Genomic DNA, 16,971 nt, shown 5'->3' with positions numbered 1-16,971 from the left:
GTCTGCTCAACAATCTTTGACAAGACATGCACTGTGCCCAGACAACTTCAAAGAAACTTATTACTTCCACTGATGACTTTTCAAACATCACAGAACATGGGAGTATATACATCAAGCTGCCAATCTCCAAACACACCCTACCATCATTCCTTATTAGAAAATCAGTATCTATCAGTTTCAAGCAAGCTGTTGGCCTGTCGTTTGTCAGGGAGTCCTGGAGACTCAGGTCATATTATTTTGAGAGTCCATTTCCAAAATTGGGAGTCCATTGATTTGCATGAAATCAATGATCATGAATGCTTCCCATTTGATAATGATTATGTCATGAGTATGTGTTGCTTTCAATGTCATTAGAATAATGATTGTAAACAGATTGTTTACATTTTAATATGGGATATCATTACAAACTCAGAAAGTTCTCTCCCCCCCAAAAAGTATATTGCGTCCACAAGTATGCACTGGATTTTAGTTTGGGGGTACTTCATCAAATTTCTCGTCCAATATGTAGGAATCATGCGTCCCGTAAAACCCTGGTTTGTTAAAGGCCTTGGCCCCGTTTCATAAAGCTCTCGTAGGCCTAAGATCTCGTAACTATTCTCGTAGCATTCGGTACCTCCTATACTGTAACATAAGAGGTACGAATGCTACGAGAAAAGTTACGAGATCTTAGACTTACCAGAGCTTTGTGAAAAGGGGCCCAGGCATCTATTCTGTTTAATGCTGGTACATTGGCAACTCCCTACCTTCGCAAATCCAAAATTTTCAGTCATGCGAAAGTTAAAATCCCCAAAACATCACAAAACAAGAGATGCACATTCTACTTTACCACAGCATATGACCTGCCATCTATTGAAGAACCCATGTATTGAATATCCAATGACAGAAAAATAGTGTACTCTGTATGTAGTGTGGTTGATTTACTCAACAGATGCCACAAATGCATTACAACAATCAATATTAATTTGTGCTATATTACATCATGTTATTCCTAAGTATTTAAAATGCATGATTAGTGTGATTTTGCTCAGTAATAGACAGTAAATATATTTGGTTGTACATTTTATATTTTGAACGAATGGCAGGTTGGTTATTTCCTCAAGACTAAATGTCATGGTATTGACTCACTTTTTGCTTGTCCATCAATCTCATGTGAGTATGGTTTATCTTAAAGTATCATCAATTTGAATAAATATGATAAATCTTACTCACTAATGAAGGCTAAAAATTCTCTTGAAATAAAACATTGGCTAGTGTCTATAATGTACCCATGCCACCTATCCAGTATTAAGAAATAGATTGATGGATTAATTTTAGAACTGGGGTAAGTTGGCACTCTTTTTAAAGATCTAAAGTGAGTGAGTGAGTATGGTTTTACGCTGCTTTTAGCAATATTCAAGCAAATCACGGCAGGGGACACCAGAAATGGGCTTCACACATTGTACCCATGTGGGGATTCGAACCTGTGTCTTCAGCGTGACAAGCAAATGCTTAAACCATTAAGCTAACCCACCGCTCCTAAAGATCTAAAGATTATTTATGATAATTATGAGGAAGTATTTGTAAGGTACACCAGCATCAGTGTCTGTCTTCAGATTCTCCATGCTGCAAGGTATTTCTTGAGTCTCAATCCCCAGAGCAAGATAGGACTTCAGAGCAATGTTTAGACATTTCTGATACTCGGGCCATGTTATCAGCTGGCCTCGGCAGCCAAACTTCTGTCAAACACCTTTTCAAGTGAAATTAATATCATAATTGTGCAGTGAGTGTCTATAACTTGGATAGATCATGTTTGAATAAAAACGTAGTAGGAAATAAATGTGCTTTGGTGCTTATAAGTTTTCAATATTACAGACATGGACAGGAGCAGTAATGTTAGATTGTTATAGACATACTTCATTTATGCTCAATTTGACTAAAATATACACACAGTGACCAAGACAAGCAGCTTGTTATATTCATCAACTTTGTTATAAGTGTGTTTGATACAAACATAGTTACTGTACTTCAATGAAGATACAAAACGATGCACTTTGGCATCCCAAAAACATGAGGCCAGACCTTCAAAAGTGATCTTGGTGCTTCAACTTTGAATTTTAAAAAATGGGAGTTTGATAAAAAGTTGTATTGTTAAAAAATATGTACAGATACAACAATAAGACATTCACATTCTCAAACACAACATTTAACAGTTTATGTATGTAAAATAAAATTAACACAAATAAAAATGTAATTTTCTGAATAAAATTGATATTTTATACTTATCCTGACTCATGCTTAATTGCTTGTCTTCTTCCTCTTGCGAACATAGTGGAACAATTGTATCTCCTTATTGAAGCTCCCTTCAATAAAGTGTACGTAAAATCACTAATCACTACTCACCAAGAGTTGTCCCTCCTTCCGTTTTGGCGGGAACTGGCGCCACTGTTCCTCCACATGCTTCACTCTCTCCTGAATATGAGCCCGACACTTGAATTTGCAGGGAAATCCAAAGTGTCTTGTGGGGAGGTTGGGAGGGCTTACCTCATGAGTCAGGATAAGTATAAAATATCAAGTTTATTCAGAAAATTACATATTTTTCCTTAGCCTGACTCATGCTTAATTGCTTGTAGAATCCGACGGAAAAGGTGGTGGGAAAAAGCACTTTAGGATTTAATTAGTGAATTTTATGTCAAAATAAACCCCCCTACGGGAACTTCATAATGGCACTGTAATTATGCTAAATTCTGCTGCTGTAAGCAAATGTGTTCTTTCAGCTGCCTTTTGATGGGGGGACCACAATAGTTAACTTTGGTCCTACTTCTGTTAACATTTCAATGTGGATTTAGCAACTCCAAAGTGGAGAAGCGACCCAATTGTACGAGTAAGCTTACAAGTACTGAGTTTATCACTTATGCTAGTCTTGAGACGTGCATAGATACTGAAGCAAAACTCTGCTGAGTGTAGGCTTGATAAGTCATGTGATAACAGAGCGAGACAACGTCTCATCTTCTGTTGGGAACTGTCAACTGCTGTGCGACAACCAGAGGGCCGAAATGGTGAATGCCTGAGACGTCCTCGGTGGCGATATCTCTCAAGTAGTGGTTTGCAAACACCATGTCCGTTTTCCAGAAACAGCCCTCCATGATCGTGTTGAGCGAGCAATTCCCATGTAGAGCGAGTGTTGACGCCAGTGCTCTAATTTCTTGAGGGTTAGAGGCTCTTGGAGGATCGAGTCCTGCAGTCTTGAAGGCTCGTAGTATGACAGTTCTTATCCAGATTGATATCATAGTGCGCGAGACTTCCGTCTGTGTCGCTGTTGATATCGGGACGAAAAGTCGTTTAAACTTGCGTCTCCTCATTCTGGATCGATGTAGATAAACTTTCAATGCTCTCACTGGGCACAAGGATAAGTCAAGCGTATCATGTGGTCCGAGTATGGAGGATAGTGCTGGGACGTGGAATTGTCTGTCCGGTTGACCTGGCAGTTGATTCTTAGCGATAAAATCCCATCGCAGTCCCATGTGCACTGTGTTTTGATTTTCATCAAATCTCGTTCTCTCGTAATCTAGAGCATTAATTTCCGACATCCTGGCTGCTGTTGCTAGGGCTAGCAGGAACAGCGTTTTCTGTGTCAAGAATTCAAAGGATGTCGTCTCCAGTGGTTCGTAACCCTCACTTGTGAGGTGTTTGAGAAAAATATTGAGGTCCCAAGCCGGAGCGTGAAATCTCTGTTTTTGGTCCTCCAATTTATAAGAGCATAACAAGGCCAGTAACTCTGGTACTTTGGTTAGCTTTGCACCCGTCATCATAGTTATCACTGAACTCAATGCCGCTAGGTATGTTGAGAGTGTAGAACCTTTCAGACCTTTGGTTTGTCGTAGGTGACAAAGATAGTCTGCCACTTGGGGATGTGTTGCCTTTCTAGCTGTAAATCCCTTTTTAGCAGCGTAGGTCTCAAAATTGCGCCACTTGTCGTCGTACAACTTTGCGTGTAGAATTGCATAAAGCAAGCGTGACTGCTTTTGCCGCTCTGGCTGAGTAACCTCTCTTGTTTAAACATGCCTTAATACAGTCCACACGTGTAGTTGGAATGCTCCTGGGTTGCCGTGCGCTTGTTTTGTGTGAGGATGTGCTAGTAGATTTGACCGCTCTGGTAGTTGCAGTATTGGTGGTCCGAGTTCGTGTATCAGAATGAGAAACCACATTCTTGCTGGCCAGTAGGGCGCGACCAAAATCAGTTGGAGGTTCCTTGTCTGGCTGATTTTCTGTAACACCCTCGGTAGTAGCGCTGGCGGAGGCCTTCCCAGGATATCCTGAGAGCATCCGTTGCCCATGCTCGTGGATCTGGGACTGGAGAGACGAATGTTGTTAGCTGATTGTTGAAGCGTGTGGCGAATAGGTCTATTAACGGAGCTCCTATTTCCTTGATGATCTGTGTGAAGATCTCTGGATGGAGCATCCATTCCGTCGGCGATGGTTGAGTTGGACGGGATAGTGCGTCTGCTATGACATTCTTGGCTCCTGGAATGTGACATGCTCTTACGTGGATGTTCAGATCGTCGATTAGGTCGAACAGTTGAAAGCAGAGATCTAGTAGGTTCAATGATCTTGTTGAGCCTTGCTTGTTTATGTAAAACGCCACTGTCGAGTTGTCTGTGTGTACCATGAGATGCGCATTCTGTAGAATGGTGCTCCAATGGAGTATGGCGTTGATGGCTGCTTTCATCTCCAGCATGTTGATGTGCAGACGTTTCTCTTCCTGGTTCCATATCCCGGCTGCCACATGGTTGTTGAGATGTGCTCCCCAACCTTGGAGTGACGCGTCTACGTATAGATGGGTCTTGAACTCCGGCTCTGCTAAATAGATGCAAACATTCGACCTCCGGGTCCACCATAGTAGATGAGGTCTACAACCCTTCGGTATACCGAAGGGTTGTAGGTCGTCGAGATGAGCATTGATGAGGACCTGTAACAGGTGTAGCTGTAGTCTGCCTCTGGCTGTCATGTCTTGTGCGGACGTGAGGAGACCCAACAGACTCTGCCACTGTCGTAGTGGCCACGGAGAGAGTAAGGCTTGAGGGATGGTCTGTTGAATCTTGAGCCATCGGTCCTCTGGCACGATGATACGATTCTGCGTCGTTGAGAAATCTGATGCCTAGAAACTGTAGGTCCTGCGTAGGTTCTAGATCCGACTTGGGTAGATTCGATAACCATCCTAGCTGCGTGAGTAGGTTGATGGTGAAATTCAATTGTAGTTTGAGACGGACTGGATCTTGATCTACTTGAATCCCGTCGTCGAGGTAGAATGCACTTCGTAGTCCTCGATGATGTAGATATGTGACTAAGGGTTTCGTTACTCTTGTAAACAACCAGGGGGCCGATGATATTCCAAATGGCAGGACCTTCCATTGGTAATGTAGCCCGTCCAGTGTAAATCTGAGGTATTTTCTCGAGTCGGGATGTATCGGGATATGCAGGTAGGCATCCTGTAGATCTATGCTGGCCATGTAGTCCATCGGACGGACGAGGTGGATTAGTTGAGGTAGATGTATCATGCGGAACTTGGGAGGTCTGCGTAGATAATCCCTGTTGAACGTGCTCATATTGTAGATGAGTCGGAACTTTTCTTTGGAATTTTTCTTTGGAACCAGGAAAACTGGGGAGTAGAAACCTAGTTCGATGTTGACTTGATCCACGATTTCTATGGCCCGCTTGGTTAGAAGAGATGAGACAGCCTCTCGTAACTTCTCTATCTGATGTGTCTTGTAGTCGAACTTGTGAGGGTTGACTGTAAGCGGTGGCGTGGCCTGTAATTGGATGCGATATCCGTGTCTTAGGATGTTGGATACGTATGGATCTTGTAGTATTCCCCAGTTTTCCCAGTGGAGATGTAGACGTCCACCCACTTGGGAAGGTTGTACAGGAACGGCTGGGGGTGGAAGACTCCAGTCGTTCGAACCCGTCTTTCATCGTCGATAATTCCGGGAGCCTCTGGGTGCCCTGCCTTGTCCGGATCCTCCCTTGTAGTTGCCGAATGGGCGGCGAAAAGAGTCCTTCCCGCCTCTGGAGCTAGCCACTTTCCTGTCGCGTGCCCTCTGTATACCAGGAAACTTGGATCTTCCTGAGTAACGCTGGGTTGTCTGCCTGATGACGCTGGCCAGAGTATCTATGGACTTGATCATTAGGACTTCTCTTGAATCTTTAGTGACTTCCTTAGCAACCCTGTCGATTTCTCCAGCGAAGATGGAAGGAGTTGACCACGGGGCTGTGTAGAGTGACGCCGTAAACTGTTCACTCCAACTGCAGGAGGCGAGGAGACCTTGACGACCGGCCAGAGTTAGCGCTGCGGAGATGGACGAAAGGTGGTCTGTCATGAACTGTTGGTCCTTCTTCTGCATAAGGAGGGCCGAATAGATCATTCTATCTTCTTCCGCAGTGGAATCTCAAAACTTGGCGATGAGCGTTTCGTTGACTGTGCGAGATCTGTTGAGGCCGAAGAACATTCTTCTGGTCATAGTTTCTACTTGAGCCAGCTTGTGGTCCTCAATCTTGTAAGACTTGGCCTTGGCATCGCTGATTACTTTAAAGTTCTCGTCTATTTCCTGAGCTTTAAGGAAGGGATCCATTTTATGGGAGGAGAACTTCCTGGCATTGAACTGTGGTAAGTGTGGCGCCTGGGCTTTAGTGGCTGTCTTGAAAGCTGCGTCCAGGTTCTGTGGAACCGCTGCGATGGGATCGATCGGGGGCAGAGTGAGCGCGTCGACATTATCATCTGTCATAAGATAGGTGTGAGCCAGATTATCGTCTTTAGATGGTAAAGCCAAGTCCAATCCATTAGCCGTCCAGTAACGTATTTCAGAGTCCGAAAATATGATGCCGCCATCATCCTCAGTAACAGGAGTGCTGAGAAAGGGACGTTGATACTCCTCCGACGGTGAACGAGGTGGAGTCCTGCGTGACTGTGGTAATCTGGGTGGCGATCTACGTGGAGACCTGCGCGGAGACTTGTTGGGTGAACGTCGTGGTGACCTGCTGAGACCTTCGTGGAGACCTGCGTGGGGATCTGCGTGGAGATCGGCGAGGAGATCGACGTGGTGAATGGCCCGCCGAACTGTGCCTGTAGGGTGACCTGCGCGGAGATGAGCGACTGTGGGTTCGCGAAGGTCCTGGTGAATCCCTCGACGATCTACGGGACGAAGATGTCTTGGATACAGTAGGAGCGATTCCTCCTTCGAGAACGTTGATCATCCGAGTCCGAAGCAGGTGAAGATCGTGTAGCCTTTCGCGAACACCTTTCGCGAACGCTGATTGTCCGAGTCCTCCGCAGGGGCTGGCTGAGTCGGCCTTCGCGCAGGCTGGTCCGGTAGTGTTGTTCTGCTGGCAGAAGTCACATTGATGGCAGGCCCCTCAGAGATGATGTCTGCATTGGAGCCTTCGCGAAGGCTCGGGCCCCAGGCTGGCTGTCTCTTTTCCAGGCCGTAACGCTCCTCCATAATCTCCATGATCTGCTTGGAGAACTACTGCATAAAGTCGCCCGGGAAGGTCTGTGGTGGTACCAGCGCTGCCCTTTCTGCGTTGATGGCGACGGGGCCCACGGGACGATCATCAGTTGTCAGCGTTGATACATCGGGTTGAGATTGGATCTGCGCTGAAGTCACCGTAGCTGAGACCGGTCGTTTCTTGTGATGAACCTCTGGGATGATGATCGGCTGATCATCATACAGGCCCTGTTCTGCGACAGGAACAATCTCGGCCGAGAAAGTTCTAGTAGACTGCGCTGACTTCCCCTCGGTGGTGGACTTCCCCTGGGGGTGCAAAGTCTGCGCTGGGTGGCTGACGACCTCCGAGTCTTGGACTGCGACGACGGGATGTCTGGAGATGCAGGTCTCTTCTAGGAGGTGGCAGACTTCGTCCCACGCCTCTCCTCCGAGGGAAACTCCAGCAGAACACCAGACGGTAGGGGGTCGTCCGACAGCAGTTGACTGGTGAGGGACTCAGCTGACTTATCCATGACTGGATCAATCCTGCGCGACATATCTGCGGCACGCCTCAGGACGCAAAGTAAATATTTATTAAATTCACAAGTTGATAAATGCTTGCAATAATTGCAGCGTGAGCTGAAAGAACATGGTACTGAGCAACTAGGGCATATTAGGTGCGGGTCAGCAACAGAGAAACGTAACTTACATATGGAACAGATTTTCATGAACGTAAACTACTGAACAAACACGGAATACACCGTGAATAAACAATGGTAAATACGAATAAATATCAAAACATATTGATGAAGGATACTAGCTAAACCTAACTAAATAATCAAAGGATATAGTGCCGTAAGGAGACACAGGCGCTCTCACAACCTGCTCACTGGGCGACGAAGGAGAGAGTGAAGCATGTGGGGGAACAGTGGCGCCAGTTCCCGCCAAAACGGAAGGAGGGACAACTCTTGGTGAGTAGTGATTAGTGATTTTACGTACACTTTATTGAAGGGAGCTTCAATAAGGAGATACAAGTGTTCCACTATGTTCGCAAGAGGAAGAAGACAAGCAATTAAGCATGAGTCAGGATAAGGAAAAATAAACATATTAAACAGATATATTCCATGCGGTTCTATGATAGTATATCATTACCTTCCCTCCATTTTGTTTCATTGGTTGTTTTGCTGTATATAGCCCTATATATGTCAGGTTTCAGGTGGATATTAGTTTTCATACTACCTGGATATAAATATTCATCCGATATTTCCCTCAGCTCATTCATAGAGGCAGAATACAAAATTCTGATATGAGATGACAGCAGAATATGTATCTATGTTGAGCATGTAATGAGATCAAGATAATTTGAATAACAACCAGGTTTATGTAAAATGCTTTTATATGATATCTGGCAGTACAGGAATTCAACAGAGTGAGTCAAAGAGTGAAAGCTGTTTAACGTTTAGTTAACAATATTATGTTGCCAGATTATTGAGTAAAAGTGTCCTTGACATTACTCCAACTATATCTCATTTGTACAAAAAGGAATTTTCAAAATAAAAATATCATTTATACTTATTCTGACTCATATACATGGGGAAACAAATGACAATCTTCAGGGTGTTTAGGCCAACCACAGAAATATGTCCGTTTCCGGTAACCCAACTGACCCTATCCTAACCCACCCAACCCTAAATTGTTTTTTTTTAACCAAGTCAAAATCATGACTGGAGTGCATTTCAACTCATCATTTTCATCCAAATCGAGAATGATATGTTCATGTTTTTCAGTGTACATAGGGCTAAAGTGGATTGCATTGAATTGGCATAATGGGCTCTCACTGACAAAACCTGCAAATAAATAACATGAATACTGATTTGATATAGAAATCTTTCTATGTTTCATCACAAGTCATTGTCACAACATGATATGGTATCCTTGAAGACATTCTCTGGTGCCCACCTGGTGTTACTAAACCAAAAAAAAAAAAAAAAAAAAAAAAAAAATGATAAAACCGACCCTATTTTCAAAAAGCATGTAACAGGAAATGGACATATATTTTTCTGGGCCTTAGCTGAAACTTTAACGACTAGGGTACTCCATAGCACTATCATTATGTTCAGGTATTTTGACATGTGAGGCTGGTTCGAGGCCATGGGCCAAAAATTACTGCTGAACTAATGTCCACCCAATTTGCACTTGCATAGATACTAGTGGTGGTCCGATTAATTGAAATAATCGAAGATTGGTCGTAGTGACTAAATGACCAAGCAATCGTTCATAATTTTTATAATCGAACACAAACAATTCTGGAACACATTAACAGTATTTTTCACATTGGTTTTGTTTGTTACATTTCGTAAGCACTACAAGCTCGTTTCAAGTCATGATTGAATTTATCTTAAAGATTCCAAGAAATTTATGTTCTTAACATACTAGTCATCCTTTAAAGATGTGAAATTTTGCCAAAAAACGAGAAGAACTACATTTTTTTCCCCTTATTTTAATGTGCATTAACAAATTTCATAAATGACGCTAACCAACTATTTTTGATGATTGATCGGTAGTAATGAACCAATCATCAATTATGAGATTTTAACCAATTCCCAACACTAATAGATACTAGAGGGTATTTTCTTATTTTGATTACGAGTCAAAAGGAGTCACATGAGCTTATGTTCTTAACATACTAGTCATCCTTTAAAGATGTGAAATTTTGCCAAAAACGAGAAGAACTACATTTTTTTCCCCTTATTTTAATGTGCATTAACAAATTTCATAAATGACGCTAACCAACTATTTTTGATGATTGATCGGTAGTAATGAACCAATCATCAATTATGAGATTTTAACCAATTCCCAACACTAATAGATACTAGAGGGTATTTTCTTATTTTGATTACGAGTCAAAAGGAGTCACATGAGCTTGTTTCTGTGCGCTCAGGTGCATTCAAAATTACATCCTCAAAATAGGAAGGGTACATCACAGTGTCTCTTTTCTAAAAAGAACCTTTTCTGTATTAGACTACAAGAGATCATCATCAAGGATGAACAATGGTTCAAAACTATTGGAAGCTGTGAAATACACAATGCCATTTAGAAAGTGGTCAAATGTAACATATGTTATATTTAGGATTACACTTTCTTTGTAAAGTACAGATTCTAGTACTTTTGTTGGGTTGAGTCCCATCCTAGACTACCAGTTGTCCGACTTCCCATACTACACTGTAAGGAAGGTGATACATATAGCAGTTATTACCTGATCTGCTAACTTAGCCTGTAGACTGGTGGACCTGTTGTACTATATACTACACTGTAAGGAAGGTGATACATATAGCAGTTATTACCTATCTGCTAACTAGCCTGTAGACTGGTGGACCTGTTGTAGTATATACTACACTGTAAGGAAGGTGATACATATAGCAGTTATTACCTATCTGCTAACTAGCCTGTAGACTGGTGAAACTGTTGTAGTATATACTACACTGTAAGGAAGGTGATACATATAGCAGTTATTACCTGATCTGCTAACTAGCCTGTAGACTGGTGGACCTGTTGTAGTATATACTACACTGTAAGGAAGGTGGTATATATAGCAGTTATTACCTGATCTGCTAACTAGCCTGTACACTGGTGGAACTGTTGTAGTATATACTACACTGTAAGGAAGGTGGTACATATAGCAGTTATTACCTGATTCTCTTGTAAACAGGCTCCAATACAGAACACCAACGATAGTGTGCACTTTCTGTGTCACCTGATCAATATGCGACATGACTGCACAGTTGGAGCAGCATGATCAATATCACATATGAAACGTATGGTAGAATATTCCATGCAATAATATCCATACCTGTGTCAAACTGTGAGCAGTAATCCATCATACAGGCGTAGTCCAGGCAGAGTGAACAGTGTGGTCACATCCAGCATCAAAGACAACAATTAACACCTGTATTGCTGCTCTTGCTACAATGTTCATGGTAGTGGGGCTGCTTACTTAGCAATATTATCCCTTGTTGTTTATTCTAGACAGGACAGTAGCATATTTGTGATATGTCATTACAGATTACGGGTCCTCTGTCCCCTGATAACCAGTCCAGTGAGAACTACTAATTTACTCTTTTGTTTCACATTTAGAATTTTAATTGTTCAAAACACATCCAACAGCTGAAACCGGTCTTAATAGGGTATCTAACAAAACCCAATCTTTCGGGGTGGGAAGTGGGGTGGTGGTTCTACATGTTAGGATTAATAATATGGAAAAGATAATGTAAGTATGATATGCATTAACTCATTAAGGCCGAGAGACGCATATATGGGGCAAATTAATCAGCTCCTCACAGCGAGTGATGTGTTTATGGGGCAGGTAATTAGCAGTTTCTCACAGCGAGAGCCCCATACAGTCGTCAACAGAAAGCACCTCTTATTCAGCGAGAGACGCACATGTGTGTTGTACTTTTAAAAATCGCACTGTACATATTATTTCAACCAATTTAGCAGTACTGAGCAAATGTTAGCTTTTCTTACGAGAGATCCCACCTTTAGTATCAATCAGAAGAAGTATTTAAAGTGTTTTGATTACAATTGCTAATCATTATCATAGGCTTGTACAGCATTTAGCAAATGAACGCATGTCGGAGAGAAGGGGATTATGATGTTTTACAGAGGTAAGTGCCTGGTACTCTTCCTTGGGAATGGATACTAAAATACTTCGTATGCACCTTGATTGAATTAGATGTAATGGTTTAGAGGTTACTAAAAATTACATTTCCTTCAACTACCTAATAAATAGGAAACAATATACGAAATTTCAAGGACATACAAAGAATTCAAACACAATAGAATAGTTTGAATTTACTTTTTAGGCATCATTATGTTGTCATGTTTCATATACTGAAACATAATGTATAAACACAAGTAATTATACATCCAAGCTCGAATAGATTAAACATAATTGAACTTACTAATTTGAAGTTTACTGAATTGTAACTAGTTGTTTTCCATAATCTAAAGTTCGTAATGTTACCTAAAGCGAATATAAAGTGATAAGTCAGCCTTTGCATCGAATACATATATACATGTCAGTGTTATTACAACAATGAAATCTTTTACTACGTTTGTTACAAAAAGACAGTAAGTTGGTAATTCAAAACATTGTCACACATGGACAGAAGTAATATCATAAGTTATTACATGTAAGCCATACAAAGGTATTTCAAGCATTTTTGTTCAAGATGTTGAAAGTTTCATGTTGATTTGAATTGTCAGTTTTCTATGCAATTTACATGAGCATTCTGTAAAACGTTTGTATTTGATCTGTGTAATTATCAAATCCGGTGCAATTATCACGTGTATCAATCAACTCAGTCTCTATTGATCCATCGTCAATAAAAGCTGGATAGTATATCAGTTACGGTATCGATACACATGCGTATAATCATTCAAGCAGATTACAGTAATGAGATAATTGAACGCCTCTTTCGACCTTGAAATAACAGCCTCCGGTAGAATGTATATGTAGTTACGTCCTTGTTTGTCCCGTGACAAGTGTAAAATAAACAGATGCGCTGTTATATCATTGGACATCTTACTTTATGGAGTCGCCCTCTCTGTGATGTTTATACATGCATGCACATCTGTAATCTTATGAACCTCGTTTGCATTCAGTAAAGATATAGGCACGCCCACCTTCATAAATATTGGGGGTGGGGGTGTCAACTGCAAGTTTATACACTATAATAATTCAGTATAGTGTCACCTCGTGAATTCTGTAATCGTGTACTCTAGTTTGGATAGTCATTCAGTATCAAGGTGAAGATTATATTTACATGTACAGCAAACCATTATGTTTTACATTACTAGTTGTGTGCATAAAATGTATATGAAAATAAATACTACCTCTACTCAGTGGTTGGATTTCAATCGCTTTGTTTTACTTATCGAAAAACACAAAAATGAGGACAACTAAACTCGCCAAAGTGACTATCTACTCCTATTTGTCTTATGTGTATATTTCATACATCGTTACCAGTGTATATGTTTACAATACACAAACTGTTACATGATAGCTTGAGTTGATAAAGCCGAAACCCAGCATGTCGACTGGTCAAGGATATAGCCAATAACCAATCTCTATCCAAGCTGCTGAGTGACCAAATGTGCTCTTCAGAAATTTCGCCCACGCCCACGCCCCGTCACCTGTCCTTTCCTCTGTGACAGGTATCTCATGATACGATTGGTCGCAGATAACATATGACCAGCCACTATACTGAACAGTTGAGATACAGCTTTGTGCCATAAATGAAGGCAGAAATCGCGGACAGTTTAAAGAAAACGATTTGTTATTTCGGCGCATTGTTGTACCGCGCTGTGTTACCTTTACCGATATTGATGTATATTTTTAGATAGTGGATCACGTGCGCGTCACGTGACCGTAACTTCCGGTTAGAATGTCGTCTGCTTGTTTACATTCACGGCGGTAAACAAGATGCCTCCAAAACGAAAAGAATTGGACATTGGCGTAAAAGAATCAATAGTAAAATTGTATGAGCACGGGAAGAAACCTGCAAATATTGCAGAATTACTTGATTTATCGTCATCAACTGTCTATCATGTGATTCATCGGTATAAATCGCGTGGTTCTGTGGAAAACAAGCCAAGAACGGGAAGGAAGAAAATTTTGACTCAGAGGGACTCGCGCAAAAAATTTCGGATTTAAAAAAAATTCTCGTCGGCGATCTTTGAAGGATATTACCAACATATTTAATGAGGACAACAACAAGCATGTGTCATACAGAACTGTTCAAAGAAAATTGTATTCTGAAGGATTTCATAGACGTGTAATTCGAAAGAAAATCAGAATCAGGAAAGTGAACATTAAAATAGATTAGCATGGTGCAGGGGAAAATTACATCGATCTGTGGACACATATTGGAACAAAGTCATATTTAGTGATGAGTGTAAAGTGATCATTGATGGAAAGGAAAAAGTATTCATTTGGAGAAAAGTTGGTGAACAGTGGGCCCCCCAGTGTTTGGGTGTTCCCCAAACCCCTACCCTATCTTTGATGATTTTGGGTTGCATTACATACCATGGTGTGGGAACTGTAGCCGTTGTAGAAGGTAACATAACTGCTGAGAAATATGTTGAAATTATAGATAACAATATTTGGCCAGTTATTGCTCGTCATTTTCCTGATGACCAATACATATTTCAAGATGATAATGCCCAAGTCCATCGGGCTAGAACTGTTCAAGTTTACAAGACAGAAAATAATTTAAAAGGCATGTCATGGCCAGCCCAGAGTCGGACTTGAACATAATTGAAAATGTGTGGCATAGGCTTAGAGAGAATTGCAGTGTCGCACCTATCGCATACATTCAAAAGAGGACCTTGCAGCAGCAATTCATGAGGTGTGGACGTCTTTGCCGCTTGAATACATAAGAAACTTGTATTTAAGCACTCCAAAGAGGATACGTCAAGTTCTTGTGTCTAAGGGGTATATCACAAAATATTAGGTAGGTACATTCAAGTTTCTTTGAAATAGTGCAATTAAAATTGAGTTGTCAAATTGCGCAAACACGCCGCCATCATCTCGTTTTTGCCTTCATTAATGGCACAAAGCTGTACCAGTGTGTATGTTTACAATACACAAACTATTACATGATAGCTTGAGTTGATAAAGCCCGAAACCCAGCATATCGACTGGTCAAGGATATAGCCAATAACCAATCTCTATCCAAGCTGCTGGTGACCAAAGCGTGCTCTTCAGAAATTTCGCCCACGCCCCATCACCTGTCCTTTCCTCTGTGACAGGTATCTCATGATCTGATTGGTCACAGATAACATATGACGAGCCACTACTTTGAACAGTTGAGATACAGCTTTGTGCCATAAATGAAGGCAGAAATGACCGCGGACAGTTTAAAGAAAGCGATTTGTTATTTCGGGAGCATTGTTGTACATGGCGCTGTGTTACCTTTACCGATATTGATGTATATTTTTAGATAGTGGATCGCGCGCGGCGTCACGCGTGACCGTAACTTCGGTTAGAATGTCGTCTGCTTGTTTACATTCACGGTAAAACAAGATGCCTCCAAATGAAAAAAGAATTGGACATTGGCGTAAAAGAATCAATAGTAAAATTGTATGAGCACGGGAAGAAACCTGCAAATATTGCAGAATTACTTGATTTATCGTCATCAACTGTCTATCATGTGATTCATCGGTATAAATCGCGTGGTTCTGTGGAAAACAAGCCAAGAACGGGAAGGAAGAAAATTTTGACTCAGAGGGACTCGCGCAAAAATTTCGGATTTTAAAAAATTCTCGTCGGCGATCTTTGAAGGATATTACCAACATATTTAATGAGGACAACAACAAGCATGTGTCATACAGAACTGTTCAAAGAAAATTGTATTCTGAAGGATTTCATAGACGTGTAATTCGAAAGAAAATCAGAATCAGGAAAGTGAACATTAAAAATAGATTAGCATGGTGCAGGGGAAAATTACATCGATCTGTGGACACATATTGGAACAAAGTCATATTTAGTGATGAGTGTAAAGTGATCATTGATGGAAAGGAAAAAGTATTCATTTGGAGAAAAGTTGGTGAACAGTGGGCCCCCCAGTGTTTGGGTGTTCCCCAAACCCCTACCCTATCTTTGATGATTTGGGGTTGCATTACATACCATGGTGTGGGAACTGTAGCCGTTGTAGAAGGTAACATAACTGCTGAGAAATATGTTGAAATTATAGATAACAATATTTGGCCAGTTATTGCTCGTCATTTTCCTGATGACCAATACATATTTCAAGATGATAATGCCCAAGTCCATCGGGCTAGAACTGTTCAAGTTTACAAGACAGAAAATAATTTAAAAGGCATGTCATGGCCAGCCCAGAGTCCGGACTTGAACATAATTGAAAATGTGTGGCATAGGCTTTAAGAGAGAATTGCAGTGTCGCACCTATCATCATTTACATTCAAAAAGAGGACCTTGCAGCAGCAATTCATGAGGTGTGGACGTCTTTGCCGCTTGAATACATAAGAAACTTGTATTTAAGCACTCCAAAGAGGATACGTCAAGTTCTTGTGTCTAAGGGGTATATCACAAAATATTAGGTAGGTACATTCAAGTTTCTTTGAAATAGTGCAATTAAAATTGAGTTGTCAAATTGCGACAAGCACGCCGCCATCTCGTTTTTGCCTTCATTAATGGCACAAAGCTGTACCAGTGTGTATGTTTACAATACACAAACTATTACATGATAGCTTGAGTTGATAAAGCCGAAACCCAGCATATCGACTGGTCAAGGATATAGCCAATAACCAATCTCTATCCAAGCTGCTGAGTGACCAAACGTGCTCTTCAGAAATTTCGCCCACGCCCCATCACCTGTCCTTTCCTCTGTGACAGGTATCTCATGATACGATTGGTCACAGATAACATATGACGAGCCACTACTTTGAACAGTTGAGATACCGAACATTCTATTCGGGAAATTTGATGACG

The 16,971-nt window shown here is 41.3% G+C and overlaps 1 long non-coding RNA gene across 1 annotated transcript; it reads right to left on the bottom strand.

Annotated features, from left to right (window-relative positions):
- Positions 1-1,401: 1,401 nt before the first annotated feature.
- LOC124280028 lies at positions 1,402-4,341 on the bottom strand. The gene is made up of 3 exons (XR_006899554.1): positions 4,331-4,341; positions 4,126-4,127; positions 1,402-1,515 (listed from the first exon to the last, which is right to left on the bottom strand). It is a non-coding gene; the product is annotated as an uncharacterized LOC124280028 (long non-coding RNA).
- Positions 4,342-16,971: the final 12,630 nt, after the last annotated feature.

This window comes from Haliotis rubra, unplaced genomic scaffold (genome assembly GCF_003918875.1).
Source record: "Haliotis rubra isolate DU_JTF1 unplaced genomic scaffold, ASM391887v1 Scf26, whole genome shotgun sequence".
NCBI classification, from domain to species: Eukaryota; Metazoa; Mollusca; class Gastropoda; order Lepetellida; family Haliotidae; genus Haliotis; species Haliotis rubra.
The sequence above is the reverse complement of the archived record's forward strand: the minus strand, read 5'-3'. Positions and strand labels throughout refer to the sequence as shown.